The sequence below is a fragment of the Pan troglodytes genome, chromosome 8 (assembly GCF_028858775.2).
Source record: "Pan troglodytes isolate AG18354 chromosome 8, NHGRI_mPanTro3-v2.0_pri, whole genome shotgun sequence".
In the NCBI taxonomy this organism is placed as follows: domain Eukaryota; kingdom Metazoa; phylum Chordata; class Mammalia; order Primates; family Hominidae; genus Pan; species Pan troglodytes.
Window position 1 is genome coordinate 103308491 of NC_072406.2, and position 16272 is coordinate 103324762.

Here is a 16272-nt window from a genome sequence, read left to right on the forward strand (position 1 = left end):
GGTGTATAACACATACACACATTAGATATAACATTTATATGTCTTTATATAACATATTTAGTGGTTACTGATGATTGCATAATTACTATTAAATAATTTTGTCACATAGAGGAAAAAAGTGTTTATCTGCTCCAAGTGTCAAATGTACTAAGTACTAGGGGTCCTTATCTTTTTAAAAATTCATGTAATCCCAGCACTTTGGGAGGCCGAGGTGGGCGGATCACGAGGTCAGGAGATCGCGACCATCCTGGCTAACACGGTGAAACCCTGTCTCTACTTAAAAAATACAAAAATATTAGCTGGCCGTGGTGGCGGGCGCCTGCAGTCCCAGCTACTCAGGAGGCTGAGGCAGGAGAATGGCATGAACCCAGGAGGCGGAGCTTGCAGTGAGCGGAGATCGAGCCACTGCACTCCAGCCTGGGCTACTGAGCAAGACTCTGTCTCAAAAAAAAAAAAAAAAAAAAAAATCAGCAGGTAAGCTGGGCGCGGTGGCTCACACCTGTAATTCTAGCATGTCGGGAGGCCGAGGCGGGTGGATCACCTGAGGTCAGGAGTTCGAGACCAGCCTGGCCGACGTGGTGAAATCCCATCTCTACTAAAAATACAAAATTAGCTGGGCGTGGTGGCGCATGCCTGTCATCCCAGCTACTCGGGAGGCTGAGGCAGAAGAATCGCTTGAACCCGGGAGGCGGAGGTTGCGGTGAGCCGAGATCGTGCCATTGCACTCCAGCCTGGGCAATGAGTGAAACTCCATCTCAAAAAAAAAAAGAAAAGAAAAGTTCCGGAGGTAATTCACACATGCAGCCAGATGTGGGAATCATAATCTGTAGCGTGTTTATTACTTGCTCTAACTCCACCTCTGTATTCCCCATCTTCCTTCTCTACACCTACTCTTCCCCCAGTTTTCACCACATTAGTTCTACTAAAGTCCCTGGTACAGGTGAAGAAGTGGTAATCAGAACCCCTGTTGTTTCTAGGCAATGGTGTGCTGGTAAATACTTAACAATGAGCTCTCTGGGGGATTTACACATTTACTGATTTTCATAGTGTAAATATTCCCAATGTGTTGATTTCCAACCACCAATGAGATGTCAGTCTGTTTGGGAAGTTCCAGATAATTTAACAGTTAGGTCTCCATGCTGGTGCAAGTCCCCAGTGTTCCAGGGATTCCTAAGACTTTCTGCTAGAAGAATAATGGAGTCCCCTATGGAAGAGTTTTGCTCATTTTTTTTTTTCTAACTAAAGTTCAGTTTTCTGGATTATTTCTCGAATTTGTGAGCTCATCTTTAAAAATTAGACCACCGTTATACACATTCTCCCTACAAGGTTCGGGAATAACAACCTCCATGTTTCTTTCTTTATCCACATTCTAGGACACACTCCAGCCCTATATCCAGGAGTGCTTTCAAATGAGAAGGTGACTTTCTAGCAATCTGTGTGTAAACACCCACCTACAAAGTCTTCTTTCTCCCCTTAACTTTGTTGGAGGAATGTACCTGAGAGAATTTATGCTGCTTCCTCTGTCTCCAGCCAACCTGTTCCTCCATATAATTCCACTGTCTTTCTTCATTCTTTCTTCTCAGAAGGAGCTACTAAGGGATGAGGAAAGTTCCTATCCTGACTTTGGTATCTCACTTACTGGTTAGAAGCTGAGACCTGGGTTCAAGTCCCAGCTCTTACCACTTACAGGATGTGAGACTGTCTATGCTCTCTGAGCCTCTGGAATAGTTGCTCCTTTATAGGGTTGTTGTGAGATTTAAATGATATAATATGAGCAAGGTGCATTGCCTGTGCCTGAAACATAGTTAGCCTCAGCATATGCTATTATTATTCTAATTCCCCTGATAAGTATTAATGATATTACTCCCTTAGACTTTTCAGTTACTGTGGAAATGAATAGCTGAGGTGCTGATGAGGTGCTGATGAGGCCTAGATACATACTCCACTGGACCCAAAACAATTGAAGGATCTTTTAATACTTCTCAGTCCTTACTCTTATAATTGTTCGCAAAGCATTGTTTAGAAACAATTCCAATATACAATTTCTCTCTATTACTTTGTATAAACAAAGTCATAATACTAAATTCCTCCTTATTATTAAACTGTTCACATATTGTGCTTTGTGGAATCACAGGATCCATGCCTTATTTATCAGTGAGCCCTTTCACAGCACTTAGCAGGGTACCTGGTATGAAGTGGATATTCAGTAAATATTTGATTGACTATGTTCTTTATAGAAAAGGTTTGCACTCTACTTTGTTTTCTTGCTTTCTTGTTGCAAATCTGTAATACTTACCTATTCTTGATTGCCATGGACTAAGAACTGTGGACAAAGCAAAGCAACACCTGCCCCCATCAACAGGAATGTATGCTATTTATATCAATACAAAGTGCACACATATAGGGATATATTCAGTTAATAAAAGTGATTAATGGCAACAATTCCTGGACAATGCCCTAGAATAAAGAATATAGCTTTATCAAAATGATAAGAATGAATTCAGGATCCTCAGACCCGTTGCATCTCTCTGTGCCTTTGTGAGAAACTAAGCAGCCCACAAAGGGCACTTTGGGAGTTGGCCTAAGATGTATGCATGATTAATTGTTCAACATCTGCCTGCCTCCAGACAGATCTTCCCATACTGTTCTTATAGTGGAGTCAGGAAGAAGGAAACCTAAAGAAATCCCAGACCCTTTGTACCAGCTGCATGGCTGTGGCTAGACATGAGTGACAGTACATGCTGAACGATACGTAGGGGATGAAAGACAGGGAGGACCATAGATGGAGCCAGGTGTCTGTATCCATGGGATGGATACAGTTGACTGAATTGGACAATTCTAGGGGGAGAAACAAATTTCAGAAGAAAGAACATTTTCTAGTTTTGGAAACATCAATTTTGAGATGCTTATAAGTTAGCAAAGTGCAGTTGTCAGGGAGGAAATTGGATATCGGACATAAGAGACCAGAACCCTAAAGAGAAGTCTTAGCTAAATACGTAAGTTGAGGGGTCATCAACATTGAGATGCCATTTGAAAACATAGGAGCAGATAAATTTGCCTGGGTAGGGAAATGAGAAACTCCCATTTAGAAAAGGCAGAGAGAAGAGTGAAAGCCTGCAAAGATACAGATATGGACAGGACGGAGAAGCGGGAGAAGGACCAAAAGAAAGTGGATTCACAGACGCCAAAGGAGGAGCACTGGAAGAGTAAGGTTGTCCGGGCTGGCTTCCTCAGGAAGCAGACTCTGAGACAAGTTTGGTGTCCCAGGATCCTTATTCAGGGGTGTCTTTGGGTTCAACATCATGGAAAGGAAGGGAAGAAGACAGGCGTGGGTAGAAAGAGAAGTTGAGCTGCGATGCAGAACTAAAGGCACCTTGGCCCACCTACAGGTTGTCTGGAGCTAGAATGGCTGTTCAGAGATTAGCTGGGGTGGCCAGACCTTTACCCTCCCACACGCAGTTATATTGGATGTAGGCTGCCTGAGAGGAGGGGATGGCTGAGGGGATGTCTGCGGCTGGGGTCATCCCTAAACAGGTGCACAGCCCTCCTTATCCTCAGTCGCTGAGGCAACAGCCCCTCACCTAAGGGGGATCTGGGTGGTGAATCACAGTGTCCAGCCAGACAGCAAGTCATCAGCAGTACTGAGGTTCAGGTACATTGAGAGTGTGAAGACATACATTGCTCTTGACAATCTAGTTTGGTGGCATTATTGGCTAGAACTCGGTTTCAGAGGGTTTCAGGAGTCCTGGAAGTGAGGGAATGCAGGAGGGTGTGACCATTTTTGCATTTGAAGGGGAGCTCATAAATGGGGTAGAGACTAGAGAATGGAATATGGGATAAAGGAAGTGTTTTTGTGTTGTTGTTGTTTTAATATGGAAGATCTTCCCCTCCCTGTGACCGAATTGCCTTTCCACACTTGGATTCCATGAGACACTCCCACATCCTTAAAATAATTACCCTTTCTAGGCTTAGGCTATGTGAAGGTGGTTTCTTATTACTTGCAACAAAAATGTCTCTATCAGTCAGGATATGATCAGAGAAGCAGTCTACTATGAGTGCTGTAGGATAAGGGATTTATTATAGGATTTAGATCTTACACAATAGTGGGATGTGTGAAGTCTATGTAAGGCTGTTGCCTCTGCTTCTGACGTTGGACCTAAGCCACTATAGATCAGCCAGGCTGGCAGGAAGGAAAGCTGCACAGGAAATGGGGGAGAGTAAGGACAAACTAGAACCCATGCAGACAAATGGAACTCATGAGGACAAACTGGAATACACAAGGACAAACCACCTCCAACCTTGGCAGCATGAGTGACCTGTGGGAGAAGCCAATGCCCTTAGCCATGGTGCTGCACACATGCCTGGCTCGGGCTTCAGAGAAACTGAAGGAGAAAATCCAGTGGGAGATGGAGGAGCTGGGAGCCTGGATGCTGCCCGTGCCCACAAGGGAGCCAGCAGATCAGTGACAATGTGTGCGAGCTGCCACCAAGCCTGGTGTGGAAATGGCTGCTTCACTTCTGTCTTCCAAATCTCATCCAAATTTCTCTTGTGGCCAAACCTAATCCCAAATCATATAAAGATGTAATTTTGCTTCTCTAAATGTACACAATAAAAAGCCACCACAGAGTCCCCAAAATAACACGAGGGCTATAATTTCCTTGCAGAATTATTGTAAAGGACTAGAGATAATGCAAGTAAATCCGACACAGAGACATGCACATAACTGGCTCTCAATAATGGGAGGGGAATGATAATGCTGTTGATGCGAATAATAGAAAAATTTGTCAAAATGTTAACTTATAATTTCTTTTCCTTATACTTCCCGTTATCTTTTAAGATTGCCCTAATTGAACTCAAACAAATTTACAAGAAAAAAACAAACAACCCCATCAAAAAGTGGGCGAAGGATATGAACAGACACTTCTCAAAAGAAGACATTTATGCAACCAACAGACACATGAAAAAATGCTCATCATCACTGGCCACCAGAGAAATGCAAATCAAAACCACAATGAGATACCATCTCACACCAGTTAGAATGGCCATCATTAAAAAGTCAGGAAACAACAGGTGCTGGAGAGGATGTGGAGAAATAGGAACACTTTTACACTGTTTGTGGGACTGTAAACTAGTTCAACCATTGTGGAAGTCAGTGTGGCGATTCCTCAGGGATCTAGTACTAGAAATACCATTTGACCCAGTCATCCCATTTCTGGGTATATACCCAAAGGATTATAAATCATGCTGCTATAAAGACACATGCACACAGATGTTTATTGTGGCACTATTCACCATAGCAAAGACTTGGAACTAACCCAAATGTCCATCAATGATAGACTGGATTAAGAAAATGTGGCACATATACACCATGGAATACTATGCAGCCATAAAAAAGGATGAGTTCATGTCCTTTGTAGGGACATGGATGAAGCTGGAAACCATCATTCTCAGCAAACCATCACAAGGACCAAAAACCAAACACCGCATGTTCTCACTCATAGGTGGGAATTGAACAATGAGAACACATGGACACAGGAAGGGGAATATCACACACTGGGGCCTGTTGTGGGGTGGGGGGGAGGGGGGAGGGATAGCATTAGGAGATATACCTAATGCTAAATGATGAGTTAATGGGTGCAGCACACCAACATGGCACATGTATACATATGTAACAAATCTGCACGTTGTGCACATGTACCCTAAAACTTAAAGTATAATAATAATAAAATTTTTAAAAAAAGATTGCCCTAATTGTCCCCCAATAGGTACTCCTTAGTACTAGAATTTCCTCCAATACTGTATTTCTTTTGAGCTAGGTGTGGCCTTGTGAACTAGTTCAGTCAATGGTTCAAGAATAAAAGTGACACAACAGCTTCTAGATCATCTTGTTAAAGACAAGTTTGCCCTTTCTGCAGGCTGTGCCACAGACATAAAGGTGACAAACCTTTGGCCATGAAGATGGGGACATGGCAGAACTAGAAGGTGGAAGGAGCCCTGTGTCCCTGCAGGACCACATGGAGCAAGAGACGCCTCACTGGCTCAGTGACTGGCTGCTTTTTGAGTCATCTTACTTTTGTGTTTCTTGACACAGTTACTCAGCCTAATACCCTAACTAAAACTCATGCTATTTTCTTGTATCTAAGGTCTTCTTCTGAAGGCCTAAATCACAAACTGCTTGAAGTCTCCCCTAGACTTTAATACCTAAATTTATTGAAAAGATGTTCCTGGGAGAGGAAGAGAGAATAAGAAATGAACTTTGGACAAGAGGAAAGAGAAGGGATTATTTCAGAACCCATAAACAGTGGGGACCCTCTCTCCATTCTCTGGCAGAGTCCTACGAATAGTATGTCATAGGGGGAACTACTGCATTGTGTCCCAGGGAAGCTCCAAGTCTCATCGTACAATACCATGTTTGGAGGTGGTGGGGGCAGAGATGCCAGATGTGAGGGGAGAATTTGAACTGGAACAAAGAAAGGCTTAGCAATAACCAGCCAATCAGTTAACAAAGGGGGCATGCTAATGCTCTACCATTGGAAAATCCAGGAACGTTTAATCCAATAGCTATCAGTGTGGAGCCTCAATACTAAGTAGGATGGATTTCCCATTTGCCTGGAAGGATGGAAACACTGAGATAGAATTTACTTTTAAATAAACACAGAAGTATGGTATTTCTGGCACTCCAAAGTTTGTGGGTATAGAGTCAATCAAATACATCATCATTGTTGTTGTTTTACCCAAGAGTCACACCAGGTTTTGTGTCTATACCAGGGTAATCCCTGCCTTGGCCCAGGGACTATCTAAGGCTGAGCTGCAGAGTGAAGGCATTTGTGTCTCCAGTGAGGAGGACAGGGAAGGCAAGGCAGGAGGCAACCTCATGCTTTCAAATGACTATGGCTCTATATCTGGGTGCCTCTAATGTCTACCAGGTTATCTTTCTCTCTACCACAGTACTGAGCTTGACAAAATCAAATAGGGGTAGCTTGGGGACAGTGATTACTCAGTGTCCTTCATCTAAAGCTCCTTGGGAACAGTGAACTCCTGGGTATAAGCATCACAAGGGGATGGGGGTCTTTAGGGCCTTCCTTAGAATTGCAGATGAGCTGTAGCCAAGAAAGACTCTAGAGATCCTACAGTACAACCAGTCCTTTACCCACATGAGCAAACCAGGACCCAGAGAGAATAGACTTGCCCACATTTACACAGCTAGTTGGAGGCACACATGAGACAGGGACCAGTGGTCTGGATTCTCAGACTAGTTTCTAATTTGTTACACATAGGAGGAACCTGGAGAAAATTTTGTCCACTGCTTTCACTGGGGGCAACTTAAAGGAGGATGAAATGTCCATATTCCTCTTCCATAGTCTTGCCCAAGGTGCCATAAATTCTCAGTATTTATTTCAACACTTGAAGCCTTAAGCCCATAAGCTCTTAAATGGACATAAGCAGGAACAAAATTCCACGTGAATGCAGAAGGGCATGTGGAAGACAAAAAAGTGCTGAAAGGTGGGCTTCCGGAGGACTCATGGGAGAGCTGTCTTCCAGCTGTGTTCCAGCATCTCTCTTTCATTCTCTTCCTCCCTCCCTCTATCCCCTTCCATCCCTCTCTCCTTCCCCCTTTACTCCTCCCCTCTGTCCCTTCTCTCCCTTTCTCCCCTCTGTCTCCCTGAATGACAGATATGCACATCTTTCCTAGTTAGGGGAGGTGTACAAGAGGAGCTAGGGTTAATAAAGACAAGAATTTTTCTAGTGGCCAGTGCCTCCTGGAAACCTCTGAGATGCTTTGTAAATTACAAAGGGCTAACAAACTGTGAAAAGGCTCACTAAAAAGGCCTGAGATTTTATGGCCCTAAGTCAGGTGTAACAAACAGCTAGAGAAGGCAAACAAAGCTGCTTCTTGGCACCCAAGTGCACTGGTCTGGAGAAGTGAAGTAGCCAGCCCAACTGTCTGTTCTCAAACTCTTCCTTCCTCTCTTCCTTTCACCGTCTCCCCCTTCTTCCCTCCCTCCTACTTTTCCTCCCTTCCTTTTCTCACCCATTAACTAATCCAAAAACATGTATTTGAGTTTATTCCATGAGCCGGGAACCCTGATTAGATTCTATGGTTACAAAGACAACCTTTAGTCTCTGCCCCAGAGGACATCATACCATTTTTGTAGATTATTCATTTATTTATTCAACACACATTTAAGTGTCGCTGGATTAGGACAAATACGGCCCCCCAGGATTGAAGCTTACACGGATACACACCCTACACAATTAGTAACTCCCTTCTACTAAGCATCCAGAGAAATACACGGTTCTAAAGACTGATTACAAAATCGTCTTTCCCTTTTCCCACCCCTTTCTCAACTCCTCCATGCCTGTGTCCACTAATCTTTCTTCCCAAAAAGGGAAATAGTTTGTGCCTGAAATTCTAAACTCCCTGATTTCAGGCAAGGCCTGGGAGAGTATAAATAAGCATATGAATATTTAGCAAAAATGACTGCTATGCAAAGCTTGAAGCACTGTTGTCATAATGCAGAGCCCGCTTTAATCGCAGCCACAGGGAAAGCATTTGTCGCTGTCTTATCACACAGGAATGATTTTCCCATTGGCAATGGCAGCCTGCCAGCTGGCTGTAAAGCCAGTGCCTTCCTGGTCTTTCAGGTCGCAATCTCAGATGGCATGCACCACCACTGCCAGGCACTGACATTTCTATTTTTGCAGGACATGCTGGGTCAGGAAACAAAACTGCAGAATCACAGACTATTTCTTATTTACATTGAATGTGAATCTCATTTTGGCTCAGAAGCCTACGGATTTCCAACTCTTATAGTTCAATACACCAGAGATGGCTCAGAGCTTTGCTGATTGAAGTCAGCTGATGGTCTTTGTATCTTATCATTCCCTTTAAATCCCCAAGGTGGTTCATAGAGTGCATTTCTATAAATCTGCAGTAATTTGCCATTTATAAATAAAGCAGCAACTCAGCTGGGGCATCACTTTCATCCAAGCCCAGCTCAGAACAAACACAAAAGAGAGATGGCTTATATGGGAAAACAAAGTTCTTTAGGAGAAGGGTTTGGAATAACCATTAGTTGCCTCTCCCAACAAATGCTGCTAAGAGCTCCTTCAAATCTTTATCTGAGACAGTTCTTAGCCATTTATACGCTATGATAACTGCCCCTTGGAAATCTTTTAAAATTAGATCTGCACTTCTGATTCTAGCCAAGATGGAATAACAGAGATCAGATTTACTCTCCTACATAAAAACAAAACAAAAATATGGACACAATATATGAAATAACGAACACCAAACAGCAGGCAATAAAGGATCCCTGAGAACTGAGAAGCAAACAAGATGAGCACTATGATTGTCTGACTTGAGAGACTTCAGGTTGCAATTCAGGGAGGGAAAACACAGGCAGAGTATGGTGGGCTCCCTAAATTGAAAGATGGGGCTGAGAGTCTGAGAGACCAAGGCAGCTAGAATTTGTAGGACAGAATATTGGGGAAGAGAGACCAGCATGCAGAGAGCACACTGAACATCTCAAGAGAGTCCCCCTCGAGTATTCAGCTGAATAATGATCAGTGCAAGCATGTGAAGAAACCACGTGAGGCTGGGGAAGGAATCACCTGAAAGGATTCGAGGTAATAGTGTCCAGCAATTACATACAGCTCAGAATAGTACCTGTTCCAGCTAGCCAGACTGAAAAAAACCTCATGATTCATAAGCACTGGATAAAGTACACAAAAGAAATTTACTTCAGTAGTGGGGAAAAGTTAGACCTCCACTGTGCACTGCTCCAGTCCTGCTTAACAAGTTTTAAAAGCAAGACTCAAAAGGGTCAGAGTATTTCCAAATAACTTAGCTGTACCCCAGAAAACAGCTCAAGAATATTCACAGGAATACAAAAATATCCATCACTCAACAAAGTAAAATTCACAGTGTCTGGCACCCAGTCAAACATTACCAAGCATTCAAAGAAACAGGAAAACATAAGTCATAAGAAGGAGAAAAACTAATCAATTAAAATTAATCCAGAGTTCAAAGGGATATTAGAATTAGCAGACAAGGACATTAAAACACCTATTATAACTACATTCTTTATGATCAAAAATTAAGTAGAAACTTAGAAGATTGTTTAAAGACTCTCAATTAAGCTTCTAAAGATGAAAACTACAATGTGTGAGATGAAAAATACTTTGGATGGAATTAATGGCAGATCAGACATTGCAGAAAGAAAGATCAGTGAATTTGAAGACAGAGCAATAGAAACTATTCAAAATGAAACATCCAGTGAAAAGAGAATTTTTGAAATCAGCAGAGCATCAGTGAACTGTGGGTCACTTCAAACAGTTTAATATAATTGGAGTCGCTGAAGGAGGAAAGAGACAGAAAAATATTTGAAAAAATAATAGCCAATATTTCCAAATTTGCTAAAAACTATGAACCCACAGATCCAAAAAGGTCAATAGACCCCAAGCACAAGAAATGTAAAAACAACAAGGGCTATAGGGTTAAAATAATCAAATTGCTCAAAATTCAATGATATAGAGAAAATCAGAGGAACAAAGCAAAGGATACCAGCAAATTTTTCATCAGAAAAAATACAAATAAGAATCTAGTGAAGAAACACTTTAAATTACTGAAAAAAATTAAAACTAGAATTCTATACTCAGAGAGAAAATTTATTTTTCAAAAACAAGGGCTAAATAAACACTTTTTTACAAACAAAAAAGCTAAAAGAATTTATCATCAGCATATCCACACTATAAGAAATGTTAAGGAAAATTATACAACGTGGAAATACGGATGTATACAAAAGAATAAAGAGCTTCAGAAATGGTAACTACATGGGTAAATATGTAAGATTTTTTCTTATTATTTAAATCTCTATAAAATATAATGATTTAAACAAAAACCATAACAACGTAGTATGGGATTTATAACATACGTGTGTGTTTAGAAGTGTATAAAATGTATAACCATATCATAAAGTCTGGGAGGAGACAATTGGAAGCATATCATTGTAAGGTTCTTATACCATTCATTAAGTGTGCATTAAGTAGCATTATAGTGTCATTTGAATGTAGACTGTGATTAAGTTAAAGATAAATTTTGTAAACCCTAAAGAAATCACTAAACTAACAAAACAAAGAGTTATAACTAATAAGCCAACAAAAGAGATAAAATAAAATCATAAAATTTAATTAATTCCCAAGGTATATTGTCTAAGAACCTAAAAACAAATCCTACCAAAAATTGAGGCAGAAATTTGCAGGACACAGAAAGTAACAGAAGGGTGGAGGGCTATGAGAAGGAGTGGAATCAACTGATTGAAGAGAATGCTGAACAGAGATGCTGAATAGTATGGAAGGGTATAGAACAAGCTGAGGAGAATGCAAATAAAATTAGGGAGATGGAAGGTCAAGAAAGAGGGGCTTGAGACACCTTCTATGCTTTACCATTTAAAAATGATAAAAGCTTGCCCTTGGATTATACAAAAAAAAAGTTAATCACTACATCTTTCCTCATTTCTCAATACTGTCCTACCCCTACATTTCACTGGTGACTTTATCTCCTAAGATATTGAAGAAGATAGCAAACATTGGGCAGGAACTCTCTGATCTGCATATGAGCAATTCTACCAACCTGCTACATCTGCCCCTAACTGCTGCTTCCTGCCTCCTCATATGAAAAATATCCATCGTTCTCCTCCTCATCTTACCCAGGACTTTGTCTCTTTCTTTTGTATCATGGTCTCTTCCCCATTAACATATCATTCTTTGTGGCACAGATGTGTGGTCTATTGTTCCTTTGCACCCTGCTTCCCACCACATAATCATGGGCTAAACCTCCTTTTTTGTTTTTGTTATTTTGTTGTTTTGAGACAGAATTTTGCTCTTGTTGCCCAAGCTGGAGTGCAATGGCTCAATCTCCACTCACTGCAACCTCCACCTCCCGGGTTCAAGCGATTCTCCTGCCTCAGCCTCCTGAGTAACTGGGATAACAGGCACACACCCGGCTAATTTTTTGTATTTTTAGTAGAGACAGGGTTTCACCATTTTGGCCAGGCTGGTCTCAAACTTGTGACCTCAGGTGATCCACCCACCACGGCCTCCCAAAGTGCTGGGATTACAAGTGTGAGCCACCATGCCCTGCCAGGATAAACCTCCTTCTAACCCTTGCCATGCAGACCCAATTTTGTGGCCAATCTTGCTCCTTGGTTTCCTGTTGAGTGTCCTGTCCTTTAACTACTAGCTATTTTGACTATAGTTCTGAATCTCACCGACATCACGCACATTCCATCCACAGCCATGGTCTTCTTTCTTGTTCCTCTTAATTATACTAAAATGATTCTATGATATATGCCAAGAAAATAATATCTCCATTTACAGATAACAAGACTGAGTGAGGTCAGATGATTTACCCAAGGTCACACAGTAAGTGGAACAGCTTGAGATTTAAGCCCAGGTGTTCTGATTGTAAATAATTTCATTACACCAAAGCAGCAGAGATAATGGCAATGACCACACTCTTGGGTGAGTTTTAAAATTCTGACTCCTCTTTAGATTGTACCTCTCATGGTAAATTTCTAGGAGGCTGATTCTTTTTCACAATCAGGAGAGTCCTCCTGTCCCATCTGGTATTTGGTTCTTCCAACTCTTCAGAAGCCCACAACTCTGGGGAGAAAGAGTCTCTGTTCTGTCTTTGGCCGTAGGTTATTTGATTAGGGGTAAGGACATGAGGTAAGAAAATCAGTGTAGATCAAGTTTATGCAAAATATCCTAACTACATTAACTCACAGAACCATGATAACAATCATGTGAGTAGGGACTCAGGATACATTTATGTTTGTATGGGTGTGTGTGTGTATGCATGCATGTATGTATCTATCACTTGAACTAAGATGTAATCCATTAGCTACTTAACAGAAAATAAAAACAACACAGCAAGTTGGAGGACTCACAGTACCAGATATCAAAACTTATTGATAAGTTTAATGAAAACAGTGTGGCATTATTATAAAGGCAGACAAACAGAGTAAAGCAAAGAAAACAGAGTTCATACAGTGTAAGATTTTACTTAAGCTCTAGGATGGAAAAGCATGCAGTCATCTTGCCTACCACATATAAAATAGAATGATGGATCTAATTTCAAACATGTCAGTCATAACAACTGTGATATGGTTTAACTGTGTCCCTATCCAAATCTCATTTTGAATCGTAGTTCCCATAATCCCCACATATTGTGGGAGGGACCTAGCAGGAGGTAACTGAATCACAGGGGCGGTTATCCCCATGCTGTTCTCGTGATAGTGAGTGAGTTCTTACGAGATCTGATGCTGGGCTCTTCTGATAAGGGGGTCTTCTGCCTTCGCTCAGCACTTCTTCCTGCCTCCATGTGAACAAGGACGTGTTTGCTTCCTCTTCTGCCATGACTGTAAGTTTCCTGAGGCCTCCCCAGCCATGTGGAACTGTGAGTCAAGTAAGCCTCTTTCTTTTGTAAATTACCTAGTCTCAGGCAGTTTTTTTATAGCAGCGTGAGAACAGACTAATACAAACTGGAAATGGACTAAAATAATCTATTATATCAAATCGGTCCTCAGAGAAAGATCCAACTATATGTTGTTTGTAAGAAACATTTTACAGAGGAAACAAAAGAAGACTTGAACAAGTGAGCTACATGCCTGTTCTTGGATAGGAATCCTCAGGTTATAAAAATGTCAACTCTCCCAAAGTTTAATTTATAATTTTGAAATACTCTTCAATAAAATTACCAATAGGAATCATTTGAAACTAGACAAGCAAATTCTAAAGTTCATATGGGAAAATAAATCTAAAATAGCCAAAGACATTTAAAAAAAAGAAAATTAATGAGTAGATGTTAATGCATATTATGAAATGACAATAATTTAAGCAGTGTGATGCATGAATTAATAAACAGTGGATTAGAATAGGAAGCAAGATATGGATCCAAATAAATTGAGAGATTTAGTAAATTGTTAAAGGACCATTTCAAATTAGTAGAAAAAAACCTATTAGTCAACGAATAATGTTCAGACAAATGGGTGGCTACCTGGAAAAAATAAAGTTGACCCATGGACCTCATACCATACACCAAAATAAATTCCATATAGCTGAAAGTTGAAAGAGAAAATGAATTCATAAAAGTACTAGAAAAATAGACTTTTGTAAGTTTGATAAGAAACCCAACCATGAACAATAAGTTCTTAAATTAACTCTTTAAAAACATGCATGTAAGCACATACATGTATATTTACATGTCAAGAGACACTGCCATAAAGACAACATATAAATGGCAAAGTTGCAGGAAAAAAGAAAACTATATTTAGGCAAAGGCTAACAGTCTTTATTTTATTTTATTTTTTGAGACGGAGTCTCACTCTGTCACACAGGCTGGAGTACAGTGGTGCAATCTTGGCTCACTGCAACCTCTGCCCCACCAGGTTCAAGTGATTCTCCTGCCTCAGCCTCCTGAGTAGCTGGGATTACAGGCATGCACCACCATGCCCGGCTAATTTTTGTATTTTTAGTAGACATGGGATTTTGCCATGTTGGCCAGGCTGGTCTTGAACTCCTGACCTCAAGTGATCCTCCATTCTCGGCCTACCAAAGTGCTGGGATTACAGGGATGAGCCACCGCACCCAGCCAACAGTCTTGATTTCGTATTAGTAAGTATTAGTTTAAAAAGGGGCCAGCAATAGAAAAGTGGATAAAGTTTACTTATGTAAATATATTTTTTATTTTTCTGTTTGTTTTTATTTGTACAAATTCATGAGGTTTATGTGCAATTTTGTCACCTGCATAGATTGTGTACATGGTCAAGTCAGGACTTTTAGATTATCCATCACCCAAGTAATGTAAATTGTACCAACTAATTTCTCACCCATCTTTCTCCCACCTCCTCAACCTTCCAAGTCTCCATTGTCTATCACTCCACTCTCTAGATCCATGTGTACACATTTTTTACCACCCATTTATGAGTGAGAACATGTGATATTTGACTTCCTATGCCTGGCTTGTTTCACTTAAGATAATGGCCTCCAGTTTCATCTATGTTGTTGCAAAAGATGTAATTTCATTCTTTTTTGTAGCTGAATGGTATTTAATTGTACAGACATACGACATTTTCTTTATCCAATCTTCTGTTGATGGACACTTAGGTTGATTCCATATCTTTGCTGTTGTAAATAGTGCTGCAATAAACATACCAGTGTGGGTATCTTTTTGATGTATTGTTTTCTTTCCCTTTGGGTAGATACCTAGTAGTGGGATTGCCGGATTGAAACAAATGGTAGTTTAATTTTTAGTTCTTTGAGAAATCTCCATACTGTTTGTCATAGAGGTTGTACTGTTTGAAAATAATTTGTATTATTTTCGTCCTTTTAATAATAGTCATTCTGATTCGGGCAAGATGATATCTCACTGTGGTTTTGATTTGCATTTCTCTGATGATTACTGATGTTGAGCAATTTTTCTGTTGATCATTTGTCCTGTTTTGAAAAATGTCTACTAGTGTCCTTTGCTCACTTTTTAATGGTATTCTTTGTTTTTGTTGTTATTAAGTTGCTTGAATTCCTTGTCTAGATATTAGTTCCCTGTTGTATGAATACTTTGCAAATATTTTCTCCCATTCTATAGGCCGTCTGGTCACTCTTCTATTTCTTTTGTGGTGCAGAAGCTTTTTAGTTTAAATAAGTACCACTTGTCTATTTTTTGGTTTTTTGCCTGTGCTTTTGAGGTCTTGGTCAGAAATTCTTTGCCTAGACCAATGTCCATAAAAGTTTTCCCTAGGTTTTCTTCTAGTATTTCGGTTTTGGTTGTTGTTATTTTCAGTTTGTTTTTGTTTTAGTTTAGAGGCAGTGTGGAGTGCAATGGCAGAATCATAGCTTGTTGCAGCCTCAAACTCCAGGGCTCAAGCAGTCCTCCTGCCTCAGCCTCCTGAGTAGCTGGGACTACAGTCACATGCCATCATGCCTGGCTAATTTTTTTTATTATTATTTTTTGTAGAGTCAGGGTCTCACTGTGTAGCCCAGACTGGTTTTGAACTCCTGCCCTCAAGTGATCCTCTTGGTGCAGGCTCCCAAAGTGCTAGGATTGCAGGTGTGAGCCACTGTACCATGCCTCTTCTAGTATTTTTATAGTTTCAGGTCTTATATTTAAGTCTTTAATCAATCTTGCATTGATTTTTGTACATAGTGAGAGTTAGGGTTCAGTTTCATTTTTCTTCATATGGCAATCTAATTTTTCCAGCACCATTCATT